Consider the following 8,972-nt stretch of genomic DNA (forward strand, 5'->3'; position numbering starts at 1 on the left):
CCAAGCTTATACGTCTCCAACGTATCTATAATTTTTGATTGTTCTATTCTATTATCTATTTTGGATGTTTAATGGGCTTTAATATACCTTTTTACATTATTTTTGGGACTAACCTACTAACCAAAGGCCCAGTGCAAATTGTTGTTTTTTTGCCTATTTTAGTGTTTCGCAGAAAAGGAATATCAAAGGGAATGAAACCTTCGGGAGAGTTATTTTTGGAACAAACATGACCCAGGAGCCTTGGAGTTTACGGCAAGAAAGAAGCGAGGAGGCCATGAGGCAGGGAGGCGCGCCCAGGGGGTAGGCGCGCCCCCACCCTCGTGGGCCCCTCGGAGCTCCACCGACGTACTTCTTCCTCCTATATATACCCATATACCCTGAAAACATCCAGGAGCACCACGAAACCCTATTTCCACCGCCACAACCTTCTGTACCCGTGAGATCCCATCTTTGGCACCTTTTCCGGCGCTCCGCCGGAGGGGGAATCGATCACAGGGGGCTTCTACATCAACACCATGGCCTCTCCGATGATGTGTGAGTAGTTTACCACAGACCATCGGGTCCATAGTTATTAGCTAGATGGCTTCTTCTCTCTCTTGGGATCTCAATACAAAGTTCTCCTCGATTCTCTTGGAAATCCATTCGATGTAATTATGTTTGCGGTGTGTTTGTCGAGATGCGATGAATTGTGGGTTTATGATCAAGATTATCTATGAACAATATTTGATTCTTCTCTGAAATATTTTTTGCATGATTTAAATATCTTTGCAAGTCTCTTCGAATTATCAGTTTGGTTTGGCCAACTAGATTGATCTTTCTTGCAATGGGAGAAGTGCTTAGCTTTGGGTTCAATCTTGCGGTGTCCTTTCTCAGTGACAGCAGGGGCAGCAAGGCACGTACTTTATTGTTGCCATCAAGGATAAAAGTATGGGGTTTATATCATATTGCTTGAGTTTATCCCTCTACATCATGTCATCTTGCCTAATGCATTACTCTGTTCTTATGAACTTAATACTCTAGATGCATGCTAGATAGCGGTCGACGTGTGGAGTAATAGTAGTAGATGCAGAATCGTTTCGGTCTACTTGTCACGGACGTGATGCCTATATACATGATCATGCCTAGATATTCTCATAACTATGTGCTTTTCTATCAATTGCTCGACATTAATTTGTTCACCCACCGTAGAATTTGCTATCTTGAGAGATGCCACCAGTGAAACCTATGGCCCCCGGGTCTATTCTCCATTATATTATTCTCCTGTCAACAAGCTATTTCTGTCGCCATTTATTTTGCAATCTTTATTTTCCAATCTATAAAACAAAAATACCAAAAACATTTATCTTATTATTTTTATTAGATCTCACTTTTGTAAGTGACCGTGAAGGGATTGACAACCCCTTTAGCACGTTGATTCCGAGGTTCTTGTTTGTTTGTGCAGGTACGAGGGACTTGCATGTAGTCTCCTATTGGATTGATACCTTGGTTCTCAAAAACTGAGGGAAATACTTACGCTACTGTGCTGCATCACCCTTTCCTCTTCAAGGGAAACCAACGCAAGCTCAAGAGGTAGCAAGATGGATTTCTGGCGCTGTTGCCGGGGAGATCTATGCACAAGTCAAGACATACCAAGTACCCACAACAAACTCTTATCCCTCGCATTACATTATTTGCCATTTGCCTCTCGTTTTCCTCTCCCCCACTTCACCCTTGCCATTTTATTCGCCCTCTTTTTGTTCGCTCTTGTTCTTGCTTTTTTCCTGTTCTTTGTGCAATTTGTTGCCATCATGTCTAAAATTGGGGAGGTTATCGTTGATAAGGATAGTGGTAATAACATGGAAAATGTTGATGCTTTTGATTATCCTCATGAAGAACCAACTATTTTGCATACTAAAAGGTTTAGGATCGGTAGTGGTAATATTATTTGAAAAGGAGTTACTCAAGATTTCTTTAGTTGTGCCGGTGCTTTACCCACCATGGGAGGGTCTATTCTTCATAGAACTAGTAGTTTTGCGGATGCTATATCTTCGCTCATAGTTGAACTTGAAAGAGAATTTATTCATATGCACCCCTGCATCCAAAAGATTTTTCTAGAATTTTCCAATATTGAGCATTCTTCTGTTAAGCGAGCAGCTACCATCTTTTTAGCTCAGGAGTTCAGATCTATAATAAGAGAAGCCAATGAAATTTTTGTGCATTATAGGGTGTGACGGTGTCCTGGACTAGGGGGTACTCACCACGCCGTCTCCCGATCTGTTAGATTGGGCCGAGGATCCCCATGGTTGTATACTCATTGGCCAGTTCGGACAGCTGCCGCATACATGGAAGATTCCACAAGACTTGGTGATCAAGACAAGGACTCCTCCCCACCGGCGTATTCGGCTAGGACTCTTATTATCCTAGGCCTCTGGTGCATTATGTAAACCGAGGCCAGGCTAGTCGATAGATCATATACAACAATCATACCATAGGCTAGCTTCTAGGGTTTTAGTCTCTATGATCTTGTGGTAGATCAACTCTTGTAATACTCGTATCATCAATATCAATCAAGTAGGAGTAGCGTTTTACCTCCATCGAGAGGGCCCGAACCTGGCTAAAATCATCCTGTTCCCTGCCTCCTGTTACCATCAATCCTACACACATACTTCGGGACCCCCTACCTAAGATACGCCGGTTTTTACACCGACATTGGTGCTTTCATTGAGAGTTTCTGCTGTGTGATCAACAAAAGGATCGATGGCTCGTCCGCAGATTAACTGCGACGTCAACATCTTCGTCACCGGCTCGACTGGTCACCTTGGCTTGCCCGAGGGCTGTGCCCTGCCTCCGATCGTCATGTTCGGAAGAGGTCCTTCATCAACACCAACTCTGATCTCTATCAAGATCATGGAGGAATCATCCATGGAGCCCGGGGGCTCAACGTCAACATTGCCCTTGGGTGACCGTGCTGTTTGTCTGGATAGCGAACGCGTATCTGCCGCCACCGCCTCCTCGAGTGTCGTTTTAACGATCGCTTCGGTGGAATTGTGCAGAATCGAGTCTACAACAATCTTGGAAAATTTTGTCGAGTTCCGATATAGTAATCTCCGACAAACTACGATATACCGGAGCCCTGTCAAATCTGGACGAGAATCTGGAGGAGTTTAGGGCGTGGTCTCCAAAGCCCGACTCGGAGGTCCTTTGGAAGATCCATCCGTTCATCTACTGTGGAATTCCCATATCTACCACCCCTCCAAATTTCAGCTCGATCTGACGGTTCAAACTCCAGAAACCTTCCGATGAGTGGACCAATTTTTGGATCTGTTTTCTGCGTGAATACGGATCTAACCCGAATTCATGTTTCTTTATGAACGTGATATTGGACAACCTTTTTAGAGGAATTATCTTCTAGGGTATTGTGCGTTGTTTTTAAACATGTGCTCATAAATTTTTAAGCCTTCCCTGAGGTCATCTTCATCATCATGCTAGTGTCAAACCAGTCCGGCAATATTGCTCCAAGGCTGCCGACCTGCGCTAGATACGTCGTCACTTTGTTGAGCCGAGCTCAACTTTTTCGGATCATCGTCTCGGCAAGCCGAACAAGAGTCCGGCAACGTGAAGGATAAATCATCACCAACGTCGCTGCCCCACCGATTACACGGAGTGGGCATACCGGCATCGCCGCACAGTCACTTCATCAAGCCGGCATCGACCACGTCATGACCTGCATCGGCAGGGCCGCACTATTGCTTCTTCAAGCTGGTGTCCATCACGCCGACCTACTTTGACTCATCGGCTGACATCGAGGCTTCGACATCTTAGCTGGACCGGGGGCTTCGCCATCTCTTCATCTACCTACTCCGGAGATTTCGGCATTACTAGACGACCAGCTCTGTCATGTTAGCTGGACCAAGGGCTTTGCCTCGGCGAGCCAACCTTTTCCAGCATCGCCATACCATCGCTTTATCGCCCATCAGGCAATGGGTGTGCGGATCGAGTCCCAATTTTTGAAATCACCTTTCTTCGGATTGCTACAACAAATAAACCAGGTGCTATTAATCCTAGTATTTTTTTTGCTTTTTCGGGTTCATTTTTCCCGAGGAATTATTTCTCTGGTTTGTTCATCATATGTACACAGGTCTATCAAATGATGGCCGCATTAACGACGGCCGCATGGTGGTTTGGTTAGTTTCCGTACATGGTCCGGCGAACGCCGCATCCGGAACTCGGACCGACCTGTGAATTCAGGCTTTGCCATGCCTTTACCTCATCACGCCGACGCCCTGCTTCGACATTGACTCCGGCGCCAGGCCATATTTCTTTTATTACTCACTTTGCATAAATTATTTATTATGCAACGATTTTTTTAATTATTATTATTACTATTATATCCGGGTTGCACTATTTTTTTGCACAGGAAAATGATCCGGGTTGGGCAGTATCGTCAACTCAGCGTACTGACATACCACGTCACCTCGGCTGGACGGGGGGCTTCGTCAACACTTCATTACCCCATGCCAGGGACTTCGGCATCACTCTGCCGGCCCGCATTGACCGTGCTATGTCACCACTTCGGAGTGCCGAGCTCTTTGCTCCGCCACCTTGGACCGGCTTGGGGGATGGAACCTTGTCCCGCATCAAGCTCGGGCCGCGTCATCAATACCGAACACATTAACCAGCTAAGTTGCCTTCATGCTCAAAGTTATAATTTTTTAACTTGTGTTCGGTTCGACCAAGCATTATACCTTTTTTAAAAAAAATTGCTTGTAGATAATCTCCTTGTCAAAACTTTGTTTGTGACACACAAATTCAAATACACCATTTACTTGGGGGCTCCCTTGATGGAGCTTTTCCTGATGCATATGATTATACTTGTACGGCTTCGTTCCTTGTTCGTGTATTAAGCCACAATATGCACCATATTGACCTAAGCGATTTGCATGCTGGGTTGCCTGGCTCTTGTGCTTACCCCTACATTCCCGATTGTTCGGCTAGGGAGTAAAGGGAGCACCTCTGTGATTTTCACGACCGGGTCATCCGAGCTCTGACCTCAGACTGGGTGAAGCCGAAAGCTAGCGCTCTTATTGTTTTCAATCATGGTCGGCACACAACAGAACTCATGAGTACAAAAAATCTATTGCACAAGTCTCATAGTAATAATGAGCACCGAAGAAAGGTATCGGTGGGGGTACTATTTTCTTCGAAGATGCTTCTTACACTTCGTTAGTAATATAGCATAAGTTCCCTGAGCACGCTTTGTGTATTACAACCTTATGGCCTGATTGCCTGGTCATCGGAAACACCCTCGATACTCTCGACAGGCGGAGTACGTGACACTTTTCGGACCTTGGCCGAAGAGGGAGAAGCCGATGGTCAGTTAAGACGCGTTTAAAGTTCGGGCGAACACACATATGATATAAGTACTTCGGTACATACAATCATTATACATAAAATTCTTACCCAAGTCACTTGGGGGCTCTTAACATTTATATATGAGCTGTAAATGTGTTTTCTTCTTGGTCATTGTCAAAACACGATAGAAGCACAATTTTTTTCTTTCTCTTCCAATTTTCGGATTGGCACCGAACACTTGATCTTGTTCGGACATCATGTTTTTACTGACGTTTTTTGGTTTTCCAAGCTTTTTAGCACTTTTAAACTATTTGTGTGTTTCCAGCACAAGTCTCATAGTGCAATGCCGGACACCTTCATAGATTCAGCAAAAACATTCTCGGATCTCACTATATATGCATTGGTTTTGAATTGTGTCTTCGGTCAATAGTTGGGTTGCCCGGCTCCTGCGCTTGCCTCCTACGTTCTGCTTTGTTCGGCTAGGTGTGCAAAGGGAGAACCACTGCGATTGTGCTTCCAGCTCACATGGTTAAGCACCTCAGTGGAGAAAGCCAAAAACTGACTGTCACAATAAGCGCAAACTGGTCAGCAATCCAATGACGGTGTTAAATGACGGGCCATTCATAACAATGGCCGAAGTGTTTACGGCTTGACCTCGACTGTCGCCGAACACTATCGGGGGCTATTAACTGGCCTCCCAAACTAAATCCTCGGTATTTTGCTCTTACATTGGAGCTGAGGTTTCATGATCATGCTTAGCATGACAACCCAAAGAAAGGAACCGATAGCGGGACTATTTTCTTTGGAAGACATTTCTTATGTTAAACAGCAATATAACATATCTCTCTGTGTACCTTTGTTTATAAACCCGTATGGCCAGATTGCCTTGTTTGTCATAAATCTTTGCCCTCATAAAGGCTTTATAAAGTAGGACAAACACTCCTCGGCTACTAGCCGAGGAGGTGGAAGCCGATGGTCGGTCAACAAAGTTTTGTACAATGCGGATCCGAGCATTAAGGATGTAAAGTACTTGGATACATAGAGTCATTACACATAATTTGTGATTTTACTATGGATATCGATCCTTAATTCGGCCACCCATGCCCGCATTAAGGCTCGGGGGCTACTGGGCTTCAGGCTTATTATTTACAAAAATTAAAGGGGCACATTGATCCCCTAATCTGGTGTTGCCACCCGACCAGTGTCTCGGGGGCTACTGCATTGCCTGTCCAATGCAGAAATTTTTAAGTGCAATACAGTTTCCGAGGAGATTATGATCCTCAGGTTGGTCGACCACACCCAACGTGAGTCTCGAGGACTGAGCACGCCGCTTTTTGTATCCCGAAGTATTCTGCCGAGCTAGGACTTGATCCTCAGGCCGATTTTGCAAATCAACCTGAGTCTCAGCGGCTACTGGGATCAGTGGTCTTACATCATCCTTCAAGTGCATCTCGGGTTTTAAACCGATACACACGTTGAGGGTTACTGGCTATATATCTCGGCAGAGAATAAATTACACCAATAAAAAAATTGACAAAAAATTGGCCCACAGTCGGGGTGGTGCACCACCTCGGAAGCAGTCCGGCATAAAGCTCGGGCGCTAGTGTCTGGCTCCATAGAGGGCATTTCTAGCATTAATCTCGACTAAACTCCTTCAACTTTTTTGGACCAAGATGATCTATCACATCTTGGATATAGTCCGGCGTTGGAGCTTGGACATAGTACGGCGTTGGAGCTCGGATACATTTCGGTGTTAGAGCTCGGAAGCAGTCCGGCATTGGTGCTCGGCTGCAAAAGATACCTCAAATGCAGTCCGGCGTTAGAGCTCGGACGCAAGAGGACATTGCCTCCCGGGAACAACTTCAAACCCGAGGTGTGGCATAAAAATAACAAGGCATTGATAAAGGCCGGAAACTTAAAGGGGCTCCTCGGATACCCGACGTGTAAACTCGTTGAATGCATTTTGGCGATCCTCAAGATCGAAGATGAGAAGATTTGTTGAACCAGTTTTCAAGACCGACAACCGAAGATGAAGAACAGTTCGGAAGAATCGAGGAGCGTCCCTAACTTGAAGACCGGTTCAGGGGGCTACTGACGGTGTCTTGGACTAGGGGGTACTCACCACGTCGTCTCCCGATCTGTTAGATTTGGCCGAGGACCCCCATGGTTGTATACTCATGGGCCAGTTCGGACAGCTGCCGCATACATGGAAGATTCCACAAGACTTGGTGATCAAGACAAGGACTCCTCCCCACCGGCGTATTCGGCTAGGACTCTTGTTATCCTAGGCCTCTAGTGCATTATATAAACCGAGGCCAGGCTAGTCGATAGATCATATACAACAATCATACCATAGGCTAGCTTCTAGAGTTTTAGCCTCTACGATCTCGTGGTAGATCAACTGTTGTAATACTCGTATCATCAATATCAATCAAGCAGGAGTAGGGTTTTACCTCCATCGAGAGGGCCCAAACCTGGGTAAAAACATCATGTTCCCTGCCTCCTATTACCATCGATCCTAGAGGCATAGTTCGGAACACCCTACCCGAGATACGCCGGTTTTGACACCGACAGGGTGGATGCCGGCCGTCCCACCATAGAAGCAATCTTTTTTTTATCAAGAAGACATAATGCATTTACGATCTCTAGATCATGTTGCTTTTAATGAAAACCTTAGAGAAAAGGTATCTACCAACGTTCTAGTTGACAGAATTTCTGAACTTGATCTTGGGGACTTTCGTCCCATTAAATTTAGCTTATAATGATGAATTGGTTGAGCAATATGAGGGGCCGAAGGAGGAACCAATACCTCCCGAGCTTGATCTTGCGGACTTTTGTCCCATTAAATTTAGCCCTTTTGATTACTTTTGCTTGCTACAAAGAAAACTTTCCGCTGAACATAGGGAGGATGAGATGAGTTTTTGTGATTTGACCTATCATTATCGTGACAATACCTATATCTATTTTTGTTTTTATGCCTAGCTAGGGGCGTTAAATGATAGCGCTTGTTGGGAGGCAACCCAATTTTATTTTTGTTTCTTGCTTTTTGGTTCTATTTAGTAATAAATAATTCATCTAGCCTCTGTTTAGATGTGTTTTATGCTTTTAATCAGTGTTTGTGCCATGTAGAACCTTTGGGAAGACTTGGGGAAGTTTATGTGATCTTGCTGTAAAAAACAGAAACTTTAGCGCTCATGAGATTTTCTGCCATTTTTTACTGGAGAGTGCGATTAGGTTTATTCTTTACGCAGATGATTAACAGACAAATTCCTCACGTCCACCAATTTATTCCAGAATTTTTGGCATTATAGAAGTATTCGAAACTTACAGATTAGTACAGACTCTTCTGTTTTTGACAGATTCTGTTTTTCATGTGTTGTTTGCTTATTTTAATGAATCTATGGCTAGTATCGGGGGGTATGAACCATAGATAAGTCGGAATACAGTAGGTTTAACACCAATATAAATAAATAATGAGTTCATTACAGTACCTTGAAGTGGTGGTTTGTTTTCTTATACTAACGGAGCTCATGAGATTTTCTGTTGAGTTTTGTGTTGTGAAGTTTTCAAGTTTTGGGTAAAGATTTGATAACTTTCGGAATAAGGAGTGGTAAGAGCCTAAGCTTCAGGATTCCCAAGGC

This window comes from Triticum dicoccoides, chromosome 3A, assembly GCF_002162155.2.
Source record: "Triticum dicoccoides isolate Atlit2015 ecotype Zavitan chromosome 3A, WEW_v2.0, whole genome shotgun sequence".
Taxonomy (NCBI): domain Eukaryota; kingdom Viridiplantae; phylum Streptophyta; class Magnoliopsida; order Poales; family Poaceae; genus Triticum; species Triticum dicoccoides.